Here is a 17,798-nt window from a genome sequence, read left to right as displayed (position 1 = left end):
TGGACGGCGACTGGACAAGAATGCGTGTCTGTACTACTTGACTTGGGGCACACTGATTCAATAGACTGTCACATAGAGGAGCATGTTCCGGTTAAATAAATATTTACAGAATTCGGTGAAATATATAGATATACGCATTTGTTACATGGCTGTATTACGAAAGCAAATAATTTTCTTTTTCCCCACAAGCTGTACACCGAAAAATAACATCTAAATTTACAAAATTCAAGCACTTAAATAAAATTTCGTTCAGATGAACAAGCAGGGTATTAATATAGTTTGTTTGTTTTTTCCCCTTGGCACTACAGCCCCAGTGGGCCTAGGCCTACCTCCATGAACTTCTCCGTTCGTATCGGTTTTTCTAGATCTTACACATTCGGTAGGACTCCTTGGGTGGGTGATCAGCTCGTCGCAAGGCCTCTACCTGTACACAAACACAGAAAAAAGCACACACACAAACTAAACATCCATGCCCTGAGTGGGATTCGAACCCACGATCCCAGTTTCCAAGCGAGCGAAGACAGTACATGAGTAGATGAGTGAACAATATTAGAATGGATCTTATTGAGATAGGATTGGATGGTATGGATTGGATTGATCTGGCTCAGGATAGGGATCAATGGAGGGCTCTTGTGAACACGTCAGTGAACCTTCAGATTCCATAAAATGCTAGGGAATTCTTGAGTAGCTGCAGATTTGGCTTCTCCTCAAGAAGGGCTCGGCTCCATAAGTGAGTAAGTTCATTTGATGGGGAAGGAGAGATTTGAGGCCTTTTCAACCTATTTTATATTATATTGATATTCCTTATGCATTTATCTTGAAGGCACATGTGAAGTTGTCTCTATGCTTATTTAAGCACCATGCCATTAATACGGAATGGGGGAGCGGAGGTAAATCTCCATTATTAGTTGGAGGTGAGTGGTCAATTTCACTTCTCGGCCACATTACCTCAGTACCCATTGGACAAGAGGATGGGTGAGCCTCCAGAGTCGTTCTGGACGTTGTGGTGTAGAGAGAGACCCTTGCCCCTTCCGGGAATCGAACCCCAGCCCTCCAGCCCTCTTTCTCTTCATCCAGAATTATTGCAATCACGCCTATTCAATATCCGTAAACTTTGTCATCTCGAAAATCACTGACGTCGAACAACTGAAACGATATTGATAGTGTGTATAGCCGTCACTGAAACGTCATGGATGTCATTGAAACTGAACTGACACGGTATTGACACGACACGGATATGTGTAAATAGACCCTAAACTTGTGGAGCGGATCAGTTCCCCCCCCCCAAAAAAAAAGTTTTTTTTTGTATGCCGCATAGCGACACGAGCGTGTTGCAGATGAAAGAATGAAATAAACCACATTATATTTACGAATTATAATATTTAATCGAAATTTGTAGTATTAAAATAATTGTAATAAAATTAATTTTTAAAATAAATGAACAACGAATACGTTCCTAAATATATTAATATTTTTTTCCCCCCTTGGCACTACAGCCCCAGTGGGCCTAGGCCTACCTCCATAAACTTCTCTGTTCACTTCGGTTTTTCTAGATCTTACACATTCGATTAAACTCCTTGGGCGGGTGATCAGCTAGTCGCAAGGCCTCTACCTGTACACAAACATCCATGTCCTGTGTGGGATTCGAACCCACGATCCCGGCTTCCGAGTGAGCGAAGACAGTGCACGTTTTAGACCGCTCGGCTACCGTGACCGGCATATTAATATTACATACACATATTAGTAATAATAGGGCTGTATTTTAGCGTCCTGTTGCGCTGATTCTCGTCCATGATGTGTATGTATTGACCGTCTTCTAGTGCACACAATCTCACATGTCAATTCACTACATGTTTCGGCATCACCGTGCCATCCTCAGGTGTGTTATTTACGTTAAAACATTGTGTGCACTAGAAGACGGTCAATACATACATACCATGGACGTTAGTAATAATAGTATGGCAAATGCCCAGTAGGGGATGACGTAAGAGAAACAAGTGGATATCTGTACCCCTACGGGACCTAAGGGTTCCAGTTCTCATTGCCTATCAGTTCCACCTCAGTCAGCATCGGGTTGTTTGTAAGTGCAGTTCGGTGAAGTGGAGATCAACAGTGTAAGTTGCCGTCAAATGTTCATGCTTTATTCGAAATACTTAAATGCATTGACTTCGGAGAGAAGTTAACAAATTATGATTCTTTTTCTGATACAAAAGAGCTTGAAACTTCTTACAGTTTACCAAATTATTTCAATATTCCAATGAAAGTTGAGAATTTCTATGCATTTGATACTGTGTAGAACCCACATTAATGCTCAGAAAGTTTACCTGAATTTTTAATTTCGAACAAGCCTGAATAATTCATTTATTTAAATTCCTAAATTTCGTAGCATATTTCACAAAATGGATGTGACATGTACAAGACAGAAAACGTTGCAAATATTAGAAAATGAATGCGTATTTTTATATACTAACGTATAAAATATTTTGAGACCGAGTATAATAGCTGATTGCTACGTATGTAAGAAATACCGTTACGGGCAATCAATTGTACAGTTCTTCACAAATTGTTCTACCACAAAATTGGCACAATGACCATTACATTCAAACCCGCATCGCTTCAGTATGGATTGTGTTCGCTCAAACACTCAGCAGATTTCACATAGAATACAAAATCGAATATTTATTTTTAATAAGAAAGACCCATTAAAAAGTTACGCTATTGAAATTCAGTCTTCTACAAAGACAACTTGAAATTCATCCAAAATAATATGGGAGAAAATGTCCAAAGGCAGATTTTCACGCGAGTTGGTTTATTACAAATCGCTTAGACTTTAAAATATAGGTAGGATTGTGACAAATTGAGTATTAAATATTATCTGGTCGAAACTTGAAAACCTGAAGGAAACTAGAACAAATCAGTAGTAGAATTACATTGTACGGAAGAATAGAGTATGATTACATTGTACGGGAGAATTATGGCGACATTTCTCCATGGAAGCTGAGACGGAAGTTTAAATCATATATATGAAGCTTTATAAACTAAATGTTGCCGGTGATAAACCGATATATTTTGTGAGGTAATCCATTAGGGGGCTTGCTTAGCAGCCTATATGTGGCACATTAGACTGCGGTCCCGGTGTTTGTCAGTCACATACGAGTAGATACAATTCGGCACCTGTCGCCGGGAGTGAAATTCAGAACCCTTAACGTCTGTTCTACGGAGAGTTTCATGGAGGTAGGCCTAGGCCCAAATGAGGGCTGTAGCGCCAATAAAAAAAAAAATGTCTGTTCTAGTAGCAATATCCAGCAATCATGAGGTACGCAGCATTAGCATTGCNACCCTGAATGCCTGTTCTACGGAGAGTTTCATGGAGGTAGGCCTAGGACCAAATGAGGACTGTAGCGCCAATGAAAAAGAAAAAAAAATGTTCTAGTAGCAATATCCAGCAATCATGAGGTATGCAGCATTAGGATTGTCTGCTCTTAACTGGAGTCTTCTTCGGTCGTCCTGAATAAAAACACATAAATACGATTTACGACAAAATGCGTGATTTACTTTACTGCAAATTCTCTTTTGTAGTGATTTATTTTAAGTTTCCGAAATTGAATAATAATATCAAAGTATGTTGGGAAAGGAAGTGGCAGTTTTCAGTCTGTGCATGTAACTCATCTAGAGGCTGATACACACAATGTACTATACCGTACTAACACCTTCATAGTCTTTCTCTTTAGTGTGTGTGTGTGTGTGTGTGTGTGTGTGAACATGGATGGATGAGAGAATTGAAAGACTGAACGTAATGCATAAATGGGTGTTATTTAAATGATGGTGAGAATGGAACATATCTTCTGTTACACGATGCATGGCCGGCAAATAATTCCACCTCTCAGATGAATTACAAAGCACAAATTGCGAAGCCCTAACAATTCCAAATTCAAACTTAGTTGTTGCCAACTCTGAAAACGGAAGTTTGCTTACAGAATAACAGTGCTTAGAAGAAGGCTGTCTTCTGGGAAGTGGCGTCGTGTAGATCTAGTGTAAACCGACGTTTCGGAGGAGCGTATCGCAGGTGGCTGCAGCCACGTGCACACGCTGGCTCCTCGTTCGCGGATTTTTCTGCCCTGAAGTTGGAGACGATACCGTTCCTCCGAAACATCGGTTTACACTAAATCTACACAGGGCCACATCCCAGAATGGGGAATTCTTGATAGTCACCGCCGTGAAATCCTCAAAATCTTGAACAGTACCTAGACTTCCTCCGCAAATACAGGCATCGTTGTAGTTTATTAATAAGGCGCATTTTATTAAAACAATTCAAGAACTGTACCAGAGAAACAGCGATGTATCTACTCCATGACACGGAGAGAACCTTGTATTTGCTCAGCTGCTCAACAAACTCTCCGTTATGCCACCAAAAATTTCATTACCGAATTTACGCGAACCTGCACTTAGCAATGTATTACTTGCGAAAACATTTTAGAAATGGATTTACACGGTAGGTACATTCGGACACACCTAAGATAATTTCTTTGCGGATTTATTGTCCCTCTGCTGCGTGAACAGTTCACTGATTTCTTTATTTTACAAGTTGCCGGTCCAAGATTCAGTTTTCACTAAAAAAAAATTACGCGCGAAGAACGAAAATAAATTGGATTTTCAAAAATTTTGTGTACATTATAACAAGTTCGTCAGTTCACAGGCCATTTCTTAAAATGAGGTAATACGCCCAGAAAAAAAAATACTGACTTAGGTTGTGCCCCACACGGAAACAATCGAGAGAATATTTCGTATACAGCACACGATTAAAGGACCGTTTTCATATAACTAAATACAGGGAAATGATTTTTCAAAGATTTATATGATTTAACATTCTTTCCAAATTTCATGTAATAGATTAATGTGGAAAATACGCTATTCTTATGAAAATAGAAGTAATAATTTTACAACATTCAGTAAAGATTCAACTCTGCTTTAAATGCAAGCAGGATGTATCATTTCGGCCAATTACGAAGATGAACTTTATTCCGATTAACTTTTCGTGATATCGCGCAAAATTGAGTTTAAAGTTTTCGAGTTTTAATCGGCAAAGCACATTTCAAGGACTGTTCTGTTTAGCCAAGTTCCATGGACATAGGTTAACGATTTATCAATCTTATTGTACATAATGGTTCACACTTTGACGAAAACAACACGCTACTTGTCACATCCGTCCGCGTACCCCGATATTTCAGTCTTACACAAATATTTGTGACTCTCTCCGGGTATTCTAAAAGAGTTAAAAAAAATCATAGTTTAATTTCGAAGTTGAGACCCAAAAGCCAATTTAATTCAAAAAGTGTTAAATATTGAAGTGTATTCAGTGTTCTAACGGAAAAACTCTATCCTCTACATTTTAAAAAGTGTAAAATTAAGAGAAAAGTGGTTCCTATCCAGTGAGTTAAAATAATTTTTTCTATTTGTCTTCAAAATTTTATTCAAGAGTCAGCTCCATTCAGTTTCAAAGTGGAAGTGTCTTCAGTTTGAGTGAGCCCAGGAAGTATATAGTGCCCCAAAGAGAATCTGCCCTCTTCATTTAAAATATGGATTTGAGAGGACATCCCCCTCCCCCAGTGTGAAAAATCGAAGGTGCAAATGTGTCAGTGTAAATTCAGCACAGCTATTATGAAGAAAGTGAAAGGAAATTGTGAAAGCATATAGTGCTTAAAATGGCCTGTGAAATGTTTTAAGAAAGTGATTATTGTGAATAGAAATTCAGAGTGCAATTTCCCCTCCTGTGATCATCCACTAAACAGCGACAACTGAAAGGGCACCAACAACGTAGTCTACATCTTCAGCATCTTCAACCACAACTACAATCTCCATTAACCACGAATCCTCCATCGTCCACTTCGCTACGTCAACATCAACTCCAAAATGCAGGGCGTTGCGGTTAAAGTAGGTGCCCTTTTCTTGCCCCCCGTTGCTTACCGCTCTATAAGGGTCGCTGGCTGAATCATTTAGACGTGCAAACGCCACTCTGTCTCAGTCAGTTTATGGCGTGTTTCGAGTCATAGGGTTTTGTAGTGTGTAAGCGTTAAGCTGGCAGCCTGTATTTCATAGACGTCACTACATAATTAAGGAAGTGTTTGCTGTTTTTGTGTGTTTCTGTGTACCCCCCCCCCCCCAACACACACGGTTAGGTCTCGATGTTAGGTGTTTAGGTAGGGCGTTGCCTTAGACATAAGAACCGTGCCAATGTGCTGGGTCTCATTGGTAGCGTAGTGCGTTGGCAGGCTGCGGAAAGCTTGACACCCCTGTGGTTCAGCCAGTGGCGGACGAAAGCAACACTTCGAGAGGTCGCAAAGAGACACGTCAAATTAATCGTGTAGCTTCTTAAAGAAACAGAAAGAGCCTAACCCTTTCTTTGTTTCATCGCGAATTTCGTTCACTTACTACATGCCTTTTGATATCTAAGGCTAATATTACGTGTAAGTAGTGGCCTCTTCAGCATAGAATTGTTTGGCATACACCAGGGAACAGAGTTCACACGTTAATATTTGTCATTTGTTTCTCGAGTGACGAAATGACGTAAAACTCTGTCCTACCTATGTCCTTCTAGCTTAAGGTAGATGCATTTCCAGTACAAAATTCGTAATTACCAACATTTAAGATTTCTTCATTGCATGATGGGGTTTTAAATTACTTTAAAAACCTATCGGCATATCAAAATCATATTGAATTGAGACATGAGAAACCTAGATGGTGTTTATACAAGGAACGGAGGCGCATCTGCATCAATAATGGTGTGTGCACTCAATTCTTCCCTTAGCTTCTAGAGCGAAGCAGCCCGCTCCACATGATCACACACCTAAAATTAATCATAAGAGTAAGGACAGCATAAGACTTGACAGGATGTCACAGCAACACGAAGACACAGATTGCACTGGGCTGTGGAGCTCGCCCGGTTACTATTGACAGCCGGAGGCGGCGAGCGGAGTGAACCTAACAAGTTTGTAGTGGTTTCTGGTCTCGTTCCTGTTAGGTCTGAGTTGGAAACAGTGTCGCCCCAACGTGACAGAAATTGCTACTCTTGTTTCGGACGCCACGTGAGCCAACAATGTCAACGCGCACTGGTATCTTTAGAAAAACCGTGCGCCATAATTTTATTACCATGTTCAGGACTGAAATTATGCAGGATATGCAGGATCATGTATTCTCCTGTCGAAGAGGTTCGAATCTCCTTAACGTTATATTAGTTTGGTCTCCACAAGTTGCAGCTCTTCCTTTGTTTCTCATTCTTCTCTCTTCAAAATATTTAGGGCTTCGTGGGAAGGGAACCAGGCCATTTGTTAGGTGTTCTGGATCAGCTGCAACTTGCATTAGAAAACAGAGGACAAATCAATTGTTAAATGATGGGGATATACAATATCTCCTGTTTCAGGATGTTGATTTGGAAGCACGTCCTCAACTCTTCTAACAATTGTGTGCGTGGTATTCTAATGTTCTGATTGAATTGTTTCAGGTTGATAACAGCAGCTTATATCACACAAGAGTGAAATGTATGAAGCAGTTCCACCTCTCAACGCTACTTGCTTAAAAATGTTGATTTGGTTCTGGCAAGCTGCAGCTCTTCCAAATTTGATATAAGACAATCTCCTAAATTTCTAGGACAGCGGGGTGGGGGGAACCAGGACATTTGTTAGGTGTTCTGGATCAGCTGCAGCTTGCATTAGAAAACAGAGGACTCTTAAATTGTTAAATNCGCGCACTGGTATCTTTAGAAAAACCGTGCGCCATAATTTTATTACCATGTTCAGGACTGAAATTATGCAGGATATGCAGGATCATGTATTCTCCTGTCGAAGAGTTTCGAATCTCCTTAACGTTATATTAGTTTGGTCTCCACAAGTTGCAGCTCTTCCTTTGTTTCTCATTCTTCTCTCTTCAAAATATTTAGGGCTTCGTGGGAAGGGAACCAGGCCATTTGTTAGGTGTTCTGGATCAGCTGCAACTTGCATTAGAAAACAGAGGACAAATCAATTGTTAAATGATGGGGATATACAATATCTCCTGTTTCAGGATGTTGATTTGGAAGCACGTCCTCAACTCTTCTAACAATTGTGTGCGTGGTATTCTAATGTTCTGATTGAATTGTTTCAGGTTGATAACAGCAGCTTATATCACATAAGAGTGAAATGTATGAAGCAGTTCCACCTCTCAACGCTACTTGCTTTAAAATGTTGATTTGGTTCTGGCAAGCTGCAGCTCTTCCAAATTTGATATAAGACAATCTCCTAAATTTCTAGGACAGCGGGGTGGGGGGAACCAGGACATTTGTTAGGTGTTCTGGATCAGCTGCAGCTTGCATTAGAAAACGGAGGACTCTTAAATTGTTAAATGAGGGGGATATCCTCTTTCAGGATGTTGATTTGGAAGCACGTCCTCAACTCTTCTAACAATTGTGTGCGTGGTATTCTAATGTTCTGATTGAATTGTTTCAGATTGATATCAGTAGCTTATGTCACAGAAGAGTGAAATGTATGAAGCAGTTCCACCTCTCAACGCTACTTGCTTAAAAATATTTATATGGTTTTGGCAAGCTGCAACTCTTCCAAATTTGATATAATACAATTCCTAAATTTCTAGGATAGCGGGGTGGGGGGAACCAGGACATTTGTTAGGTGTTCTGGATCAGTTGCACCCTGCAATAGAAAACAGAGGACTCCTAAATTATTGTGTAATCTGGAGGAGAATTTGTCTCCATTTCGACAAACAAATTTGGAAGTAACGTCCTCAACTCTACCCAAAAATTAAATTAGTATTCTTATGTTCTGCTTGAATTGTTTCAGATCGAAGTTATCTCTTCAGATAAATTGGATAATCTGGCAAGGACTTTGAGAAGACACGTAATTAATGACGAAATTCGAAGGAACTCCCAACCTCTACACAAGAAGATTGATTTTGTGCTCAGTCGTCATATTTACTAGGGTTTCATTCTTTTACTATAATGCTAATCTGTTTTCTCTCTCTCTCTCTCTCTCTTTCAGAGCCCCCTCATTTACCCTTTGGCTCACCGTGCCGAGGGGTTGTATCAGGGAATGTTGCATGCAACCGGTTCAATTAACTTTCCTTCCCCCCATTCTTAGTATTCTGATGCTAAAAACAAATCCTGAAATCAAATTTGTTAAGAAATATTTTCTCTTCGATATAGTGATTAATTTTGGAAGATAATGAACAAAAATTTCACACATGTGAAATTGAAGCAAATTTCAGAGCTAGGCTGGTAAATATTTGACGAAGCATAAGATAATTGGCAAAATAGAGATTTTCTTTTGTAAAAGAGTAATAATTAAAGTAAATCTAATTTTATCACCAAATTGCATGGTGATTCTTTTGTAAATACTTTGTAAAACAGCCATGTAACATTTCTTGCGTAACGCCAGACGCGCATCTCCGTAATCATCCCGAATGTTATAGTTCGTCTGCATGCAATTCTTGTACATGTTCTTGTTATCCCTTCATTATTTACCCCAACTAAATTCCATCATTGCAAAAGTAATCCAATTCCAGATAACCCAACACACAACTTCTAGTCAAAATTTTCTTTCTTCTTTACAGTATTCAGATAATATTGAGAATTCTAGAAATCTATAAACTTCCCACTTTCAGGAAATAAGTTCTATTTCTGCTTCATACACAGCAGTGGTTGTACTTACCGATAAAAATAACAAAAATGAATTTGCCAGATTTCTTGCATAGATTCCCTTACAAAATGTCATCAGTTTATTAGGAATTAAATGTACACAGTCACATTGCACATGAATATACGAAAACGGTCGCCCACATATCCCTACCTAACCTCGGATACATACTGTCATAAAAGTGGCTTGAAATGACAAACAGTAATTAGTCGCAATGATTTTCAGGTGCCTGGGGTTCAGCTGTGTACTTGCAGAGTGGAGATTATAACCAGCGCAGGTGATGAAGCACCGCCGAAGAAGCCAAGAGTTAGCCACGTTCCAGACTTGTTGTATCCAAAATTCAGTTTCCACAGGTCACTTCAAGACCGAAAACACAGATGTACGAAACATCAGGAATAATTCTAAATATCCAGCCGTTTCATTCAGGATTGCGTTTGATGATGTTTCAGGGCCACTTATATAACCAGTTAATATTACGTGTATCTTCTTAGTCTTTTGACAGATCTCAATAAAATTTTGTAGTACAGTGTACTGTACACAATTGTTAATTTATTCATTTTGTGAATTTTGTATATGATCTCCTTATTACTTTCCTGTACTTTCACTAACCCTATGACAGTTCTGATGAAGCTTGACACAAAGATCTTACCCATCCTCCTACACATTGGTGAAGGGCTTCTTTCCCCGTGGGTGAAGCGACATAGCCTCTAAACGGAAAACCATCCCCATCCCGTTATGGAATTTGACGCGTAAAGCTATCCCTGTACCAGGCCATGAAGGCCCGTAGGGTTGAGACGTTGAGGGTCCCACAGTATCTAGACAGTCGGCTCAAAGATGGCGGTAAGGTTGTCAGCCTTAAGTGCCGGCCGCTCTATACTCCCCAGGAAAATTAATTAATTAGTTCCTGGTATTCATTTCTGTTAAGAGGCTGAGTGAACCCCAGGGCCATAGGGCGGCTGGAAGGATTAGGTCAATTAAAAAAAGTCAATTGACCTCATCGTGGCTTGAACCCCCGACCTGCCGTCTTGTAGCGTAGCCCCTCAACCAACTACGCTACCGCTTGCCCCTACGTCTTTAATGGCATGGTGCTTTATTAAATTCGGGGACAAATTACCTTTAATTCCTATCCTGAATCGTTGTCTCAACGTTCGCCCGATGTAAACGCTTTATTTTCTTCTGAATATCGAAAATAAAGCTCGTCTTTTCAGCTCCAATTTCAAATTCCTGCTCTAATCCTCATTTCTAAGTAATATCACGATCTACGAACAGTTGTTATTCTCCAGATTGAGAATATGAATTCGTTTGTTACCTGCTCTGTGCATTAATGGATGCTACGCGTTAATCTCCAGGGCTTCTTGCAAAGCAATCAAATCCAGATTTACAATTCAATCACGTTTTGTGTGTTTACATACTCGGACCGTAACCATTCTTCCTGTAAACACGACTATATCAAGAACTTGCATATATCGTCCCTCACTTCTCCGATATGACGAAAGTTATTTTTCTTATTTGCCTTCTTCACGAGTGTATCAGGACCGAAGTGCTTCCAAACTTTCTAAAACATGTAAGATTTGAGGTTTTTACGGCGGTGACTATGAAGAAAGCAGTCTTCTGGGATGTGGCACCGTGTAGATGTGCTGTTAACCGACGTTTCGGAGGAACGTATCGCCTCCATCTTCCGGGTAGAAGGAAAATAAAATCCGCAAGCGAAGAGACAGAACATGTACAAGCAGGCTGGTCTTCTACCCTGAAGATGGAGGCGATACGTTCCTCCGAAACTTCGGGTTAACACCACATCTACACGGTACCACATCCCAGAAGACTGCTTTCTTCATGCTAAAATATGTTTTACCGTAATTTCAGTGTCAGCGTATTTGAATATCGCATGTACTCTATCTTCCTCGAAACCCATCTGGCGATATTCGATTTGATCTCTAGAACTTATTAATCTCTTTTTATGAACATGTTCTTCCTTAATAAATTATGTATTGTTCCTAAAGCAACTGTACACTATCTATTTGTATCCAGGTGTCGCGTTCCTCATTCATTCTTCCATTGCAAAATTGTCTTATCTCGTCAAAACTGAACCAGCCTTTTCCATTAAGTAATTATTAATCTTTGGCCGGTCACGGTAGCCGAGCGTTCTAAGGCATGTACTGTTTTCGCTCGCTTGGAAACCGGGATCATGGGTTCGAATCCTACTCAGGGCATGGATGTTTAGCTTGTGTGTGTGCGTCTTTCTGTGTTTGTGTACAGGTAGAGGCCTTGCGACGAGCTGATCACCCGCCCAAGGAGTCCTACCGAATGTGTTAGATCTAGAAAAACCGAAGTGAACGGAGAAGTTCATGGAGGTAGGCCTAGGCCCACTGGGGCTGTAGTGCCAAGGGGGGGAAAAATTATTAATCCTTACTCTTTCTAGTCGTGTTCCTCAATCCATCCTCATCGCGCATGCTCATTACCTTCGCCAACATGCCCGTTAAATTCACACGAAAGTAGCATTAACAGCTGAAACCCCTTGTTACGATGACGCATTTTGCATTTCTCTGCAGTTCACAACAGCAAAATTATCAGCAGTGATTCATAACAAATTCCGACTGATTGGGATGACATGGTCACTTGAGAAGCTTCAAGTCGTTCATCTATTCATGAAAATCGGCATATATGCAACCCGAAATATAATTTTATTGTCCACAAAACCCGCAACTGAACCTGTTCTATCCTGGTCATATTCTGAGCAAGATGAATGCTTTCTGCGTCATTTCTCTCATCTACACCGAATCTTCAAAAACGCCTCTCTCTCTCTCTCTCACACAGCTTTTTCCGATTATAGTGGTCTATTAAACTGTACCAGATATAAACATAGAATTGAACATTTAACTGAAAGAGACAACGCCCCAAGAATTGGATCTATTTGCCCTTAAATTTGTAAATATTTCCTAGAGAATTGAGTACAGCATAAATTAGTTTAACCATACGTCGTCTTTGTATCCTCTCGAGGAAGGATTTTTAGATGGTGGTTAAACACGTCAAATAAAGATGTAAACAGAATATCATAAGTAGGGAAAGTAAACAATTGGTTCCTTGTAGCCTCAGCACTGTATTTGCTTATAAGGTATACATATAAGACATACACGTACAATATGAAGAGGTTTTCTTTTAGAACAGCTCAAGGGGATTCCAGCTCCTATGAAAACAGGAAGACTGTCAAGCTTCACAACGCAAGTGCAAGCTATTTTAACAGACTAGGTGCGCCGTAACAGGTTAATACGAGTATATTATGCCTCACAGTTAAATTTCTTTTGTGCTTTAATAAATATACTTTCACCAATCGACAAGACACGTATGCCTGACCGTCAGTGCTTGAGGTGGAATGAAAATAGAACCGGGATGCCATCCCGCCGCATCGCGCCCCACCTCAAGCCCTGCTGACCGTAGTAACACAAAGTGCGACACGCATGAACACAGTAAAAAAAAAAAGTGTTTCTAGAATGACCCCTAAATACCCTTGTATAATGCACGTCAGATAACACCGCCTCTAAATACAGAACGAGGTGTGAAGAGATGGTTGTAAGATGTTTCCATTTTTTTCTTTTTGCCTTTGAAAATGAAGACCTGGTTGTGTCTGCTTCGTGATACCCGAAAGGAATACATTATTTTTAAACGCCAGACAAGTTAGGATTTAAAACCACGTGCTACACGGCCCTGTACGAGTTCATCGGACATGGCCATTGAATTGCTAGAGGCAAGGATGTAAAGAAAGAGCAGAATGGTTAGACATTGGTTCCAAGGGGCATACTTGCTTGTAAGGAAGGTGGCCATTCAGATAATCCAATTCCCTGCCATTTCTTTAAATCCGAATATTTATTGCCGTCCTCGTAACAGCTCAACAGGATCTCCTATCTTCGAGGTAAATGAATCGAGTCCATATATTCACAATTTGTTTCCTTCAAGTTTCATTTTAATAGTATCCAACCACCTGTGACTAAATTTAAGAAATTTCTTCTACCATTCAGTTTTTCCACCTATCATTTTTTATGCATTTCTCGTCTTTCCCAAAAATCTGAGAACTGAGTTAAACGTCTACGGCTGTAAAGACTCGAAAGAGAAGTGAAACAACGGAGATTACATATTGAGGAGCTCCATAATTTGTGTTGTTCCCAAAATATTTCATCTCTTAGGACGATGAAGCCAAGAAGATGAGAGGAAGGGGCATGTAGCACGTATGGGCAGAAAAGGAAATATTTACAGAATCTGAAACAATAAACCTGAAATGATGAAATCACTTGGAAAAATTTTGCATGAATCCGAAGATAATATTAAAGTTGGTCTTAAATTTATTTTAATGAATAGTGGCCCTTTGATGTTTTCCTGTGGAATGGGGCGGGGGCTCTTTCGAATCAAGTAGTGAACTTTATGTTTCCATAAATGGGAGGACAAGCCCTCTTGACCAGCCAAACTTGTGGCTAGTCCAGAAGGCCTGTGTTCAAAACAGTTAATACTGTGGCGGGTAGACGCTTTGTTAATCAGTGACTCTGTAAACAGAACTCGTTTCTGGGAAACGGCTCGGTAAACACGGTCCCGTTGCTATGCAGTAGATTCTTAATAATGCAACAGCCAGACACAACGATACAAGAGCTATATTTTCTATGTGGTCCTTGATGAGATATTATAAGCAAAGGGACAAAGTTAGTTAATAGTGAGTTCTGTACGGGAGGCTGTGAAGATTGGACCTGAGGGCTTGAAGCTGAAGAAAATCCATTGTTAGAAGCCGCTGCCAGGGAACGAATGACGAAGATACAACAGGCTGGATAAAGGCTTATCGGGTTCTGTGGTGATTTGTGAATTTTGGAGATTAACGATGGCGCTGTAATTGTTTGTATTTCCTGGTCGTGTGTATAAATGAACAATAAATCTATTCATCAATCCAAACCCCGTCCATAGTCACATACACACTAAGTGACAGCATGTTATAAATGCGAAGGAAAGACAAGACTTGAGCTAATCTGTGACCAAGCACTGAAATCTCCGAACACTATTTTCTCTCGCGTCGCTGCGAAGCGATGAGCTTTTCTATTTAAAGCCGCCCTAAATAAGGAAGCACTGGTCAGCGACCGTACGGCCGAGTTCATGAAAATACAGACCTAAGCACACAATTTTCAGAAGACTTGCTATCAGCTTCCACGCTGAAAGTTATAAGTGCGGGCACGGTGCGAAATGTTAAAAGAAAATTTGAAATTCTCACAACGTATTCCATGTTTCTATTCATTACCGATTTATTTCACAACTCTGACAGCAGCTCAAGATAGACAGTGTCTAATAAGTTTATTGGCTAGTAATAAATAAGGAACAATGTAGAAGTTAGCAATCGTGGCTTAATATGAATTATTATTCCAGAATTTGCGTGCAGGTGCTGAGGAAGACCACGAAAACCACTAGTGAGAACAACTAATGTATTCGCCGAGACTCAAAGCAGACTTTACTAAATGTAACTCAGAAATGTTACTGCTTGCATCGCCCTCCCCCTTTATTTTCAATGTACACTAGTGGAAATTACACTCAGGAACACATCGTGAGACTCTCGTAGTCTGAACTACCGTTTGATTTTCTGCGGGGTCTTGTCACGTAAAATAAAGCATGTGTTGGAATGTAGGCATTGTAACGTCTTCCAAGAATCTATCTGATTTTGCTGAAGCAATGAATGCCATATTTTTGCAGTAAACTGACAACATGATGAATTAACGTTGTTTGATAAGGTGTATATTTAGCCGAATTCAAAGAAAATTCTCCTTGAAATACAATATATATATATATATATAAACTTCGCCAGCAACAACTTATGGCTTCACTTAGTATTGTATATGTACTATACTGCTGGTTATATATGTCAACAACAGATAAATATATTAATTTCAAACACTAATGAAATATGAATAATCACAAATTTTTCGGTTGTTATGACGGAAGGAGATAAATACGCAGTACATTTCCACTCCTGGTCGTGTTTCTAAATTTATTATTAATCTGGTTGCTCTTTCACAATTCATTTCAACTTTGCACATTCAGCTCTGAAGATTGAGACAGGATGCTTCTCCGAAACGTCGGTAACGATCTACCAGAACTCTGTTAGAAATTGTTTTTAAAACAACTTTCAGTACTCTCCAAATATCTCAGTACATTTATTCGTATGAGTCACGCTGAGAGTTTTTCAAAATTAATCTGTTTTCGGAAATATCCCTCGAAGGAAAAACTCAGAACGTTATACTGGAATGTAAGGCACAAGTGTTTGTTCTTTGCCATAAATCTCTTCCATTTATAAGACTCTGTGTGAGCGCGTTAATTCATGATACAAAATAAATTTGTCTAGCCAAAAAATCCTCTTTTTCGAGGAATACGCTTCCGCAATCTTTCCAAAACTTAAAATACGATGTTCCGTCGACCGGTCATTTCAGTGAAACAAATTCACATCGGATAAGCCGCTTAGTACCACATACATAGCAGATAAATGTGGCTTTTCTTTCATTTTGATCTTTGTTCTTCATTGTTTTGTCTCAGGTTCAGAATTTTGTTCCTGGCTCATACTGGAAAGCCCAGATCTCTTTGCTGTTTTTTTTTTTTTTTTTTTCGAAAGATCAAGCTCTTCCAACCATCATTCTGAAAGGACTCAGCACATATTTTTACCTATTTTGGACAGAGAAACAAAATACAGCGGTGATAATTCTTTTTCTTGGGATGGGGTGAGTCCATTTGATACGTCGGTCACTATTTGTAAAGACACTGCAACCACAAAACACACCGACTCCCACTGATGTTTGGCAGAACTGTAAATGGTGTGAAAGGTAAATTTATCCCTGTGCTTAAGTAATTAAGCACTACTCCATGAAGACTTACGAGGGAGCGAATATATAGATCAAAATTTTCTTGAACTCGGCACTAACTGGAGGTGAGTGGCCAGCTTCACGCCCCAGCCGCTTTACCCTCGGGTAAAGAGACCCTGGTATCCATTGTATAGGAGGCTGGGAGAACCGCAAAGCCGGTCTCGGCGACATGGAGAAGAGAAAATTCTTGACCCTACAGAGACCCGAACTCCGACCCCTCGGTCGTCCAGCCCGTAGCCAGTCACCATACAGCCTACGCTATCCCGGCTCCTCCTAAGTGGTGTAGTTGAGTGATTTAACTTTCATCAGGATATTAGTTTATATCGGTTCCGTAGAGGCAGCTTCCTTAGTTGTCAGATTTCTTATTTAATGTATTTCTCTGAGTTCCAAGTAAGGTTTTACTTCGGATGTTTAAATCATACGTAGAGTGCTGTTTGGTATTGTTGGAATTCTAAGAAGTTTCTGTGGAAGATTTTGGGTTTCCCCCAAAGTTCCGGGAAAGGCTGCTATGAGTTGAAAGCAGCCAAAATTTATGCAAATGCATCGGAAGGTTTATAGTGTTTGATGTTTGTCGATGTCGGTGAAGCTAACATGACTTGGAGCGGATCAGGAGAAAAATAAATGCAGGCTTTTAGAGAAGAAAGCTGACATTTCAGAAGTATCTGGGCCAGAATATTGTACGAGTACATCATGGCCAGATATCTTCCTTTTTCTTTGGTCACGTCAGGAAAAAATGCCGGTTAAATTCTTGCAAATCACAAATTACTTTCCGATCGCTCCAAATGAATATTTCGTGATCACATTTACAGCTCGAAACTAGTGTCCTGTGCAGTTAAGAAGATTTCTCAAGATAGTGACGTGGACCCCACACAAGCAAGGGTATGTGATATGTGTGGAAAGTTCCGAATAATCGCTGAATGATGCGGTGTATGCAAACGCGGTTCGAAGGTCGACTCCGCAGATATTTATCACGACTTACTAATTACATGGAACAAAGTCCTTCTTGAAAAGCCGAGAATCTCTCAAATGATCAGGATGTTGGCCTGTCATGGAAGCCTAAGTTTCAGCACTGCATGGGACTTGGGGCTGTCAGGAAGGGTCTTCTGGAATATGGCCACACGTAGATTTGCAGATAGATACCAGCATTTCAGTGGAACCTGCTGCCCCAATCTTGATGGCAGGAAATATAACCAGATTCCACGGCATCACATCCTAGAAGTCCGTAATCTTAAGTTCATTGCTGTGT

Source organism: Cryptotermes secundus, unplaced genomic scaffold (genome assembly GCF_002891405.2).
Source record: "Cryptotermes secundus unplaced genomic scaffold, Csec_1.0 scaffold181, whole genome shotgun sequence".
Taxonomy (NCBI): Eukaryota; Metazoa; Arthropoda; class Insecta; order Blattodea; family Kalotermitidae; genus Cryptotermes; species Cryptotermes secundus.
This window is presented reverse-complemented; position numbering follows the sequence as displayed.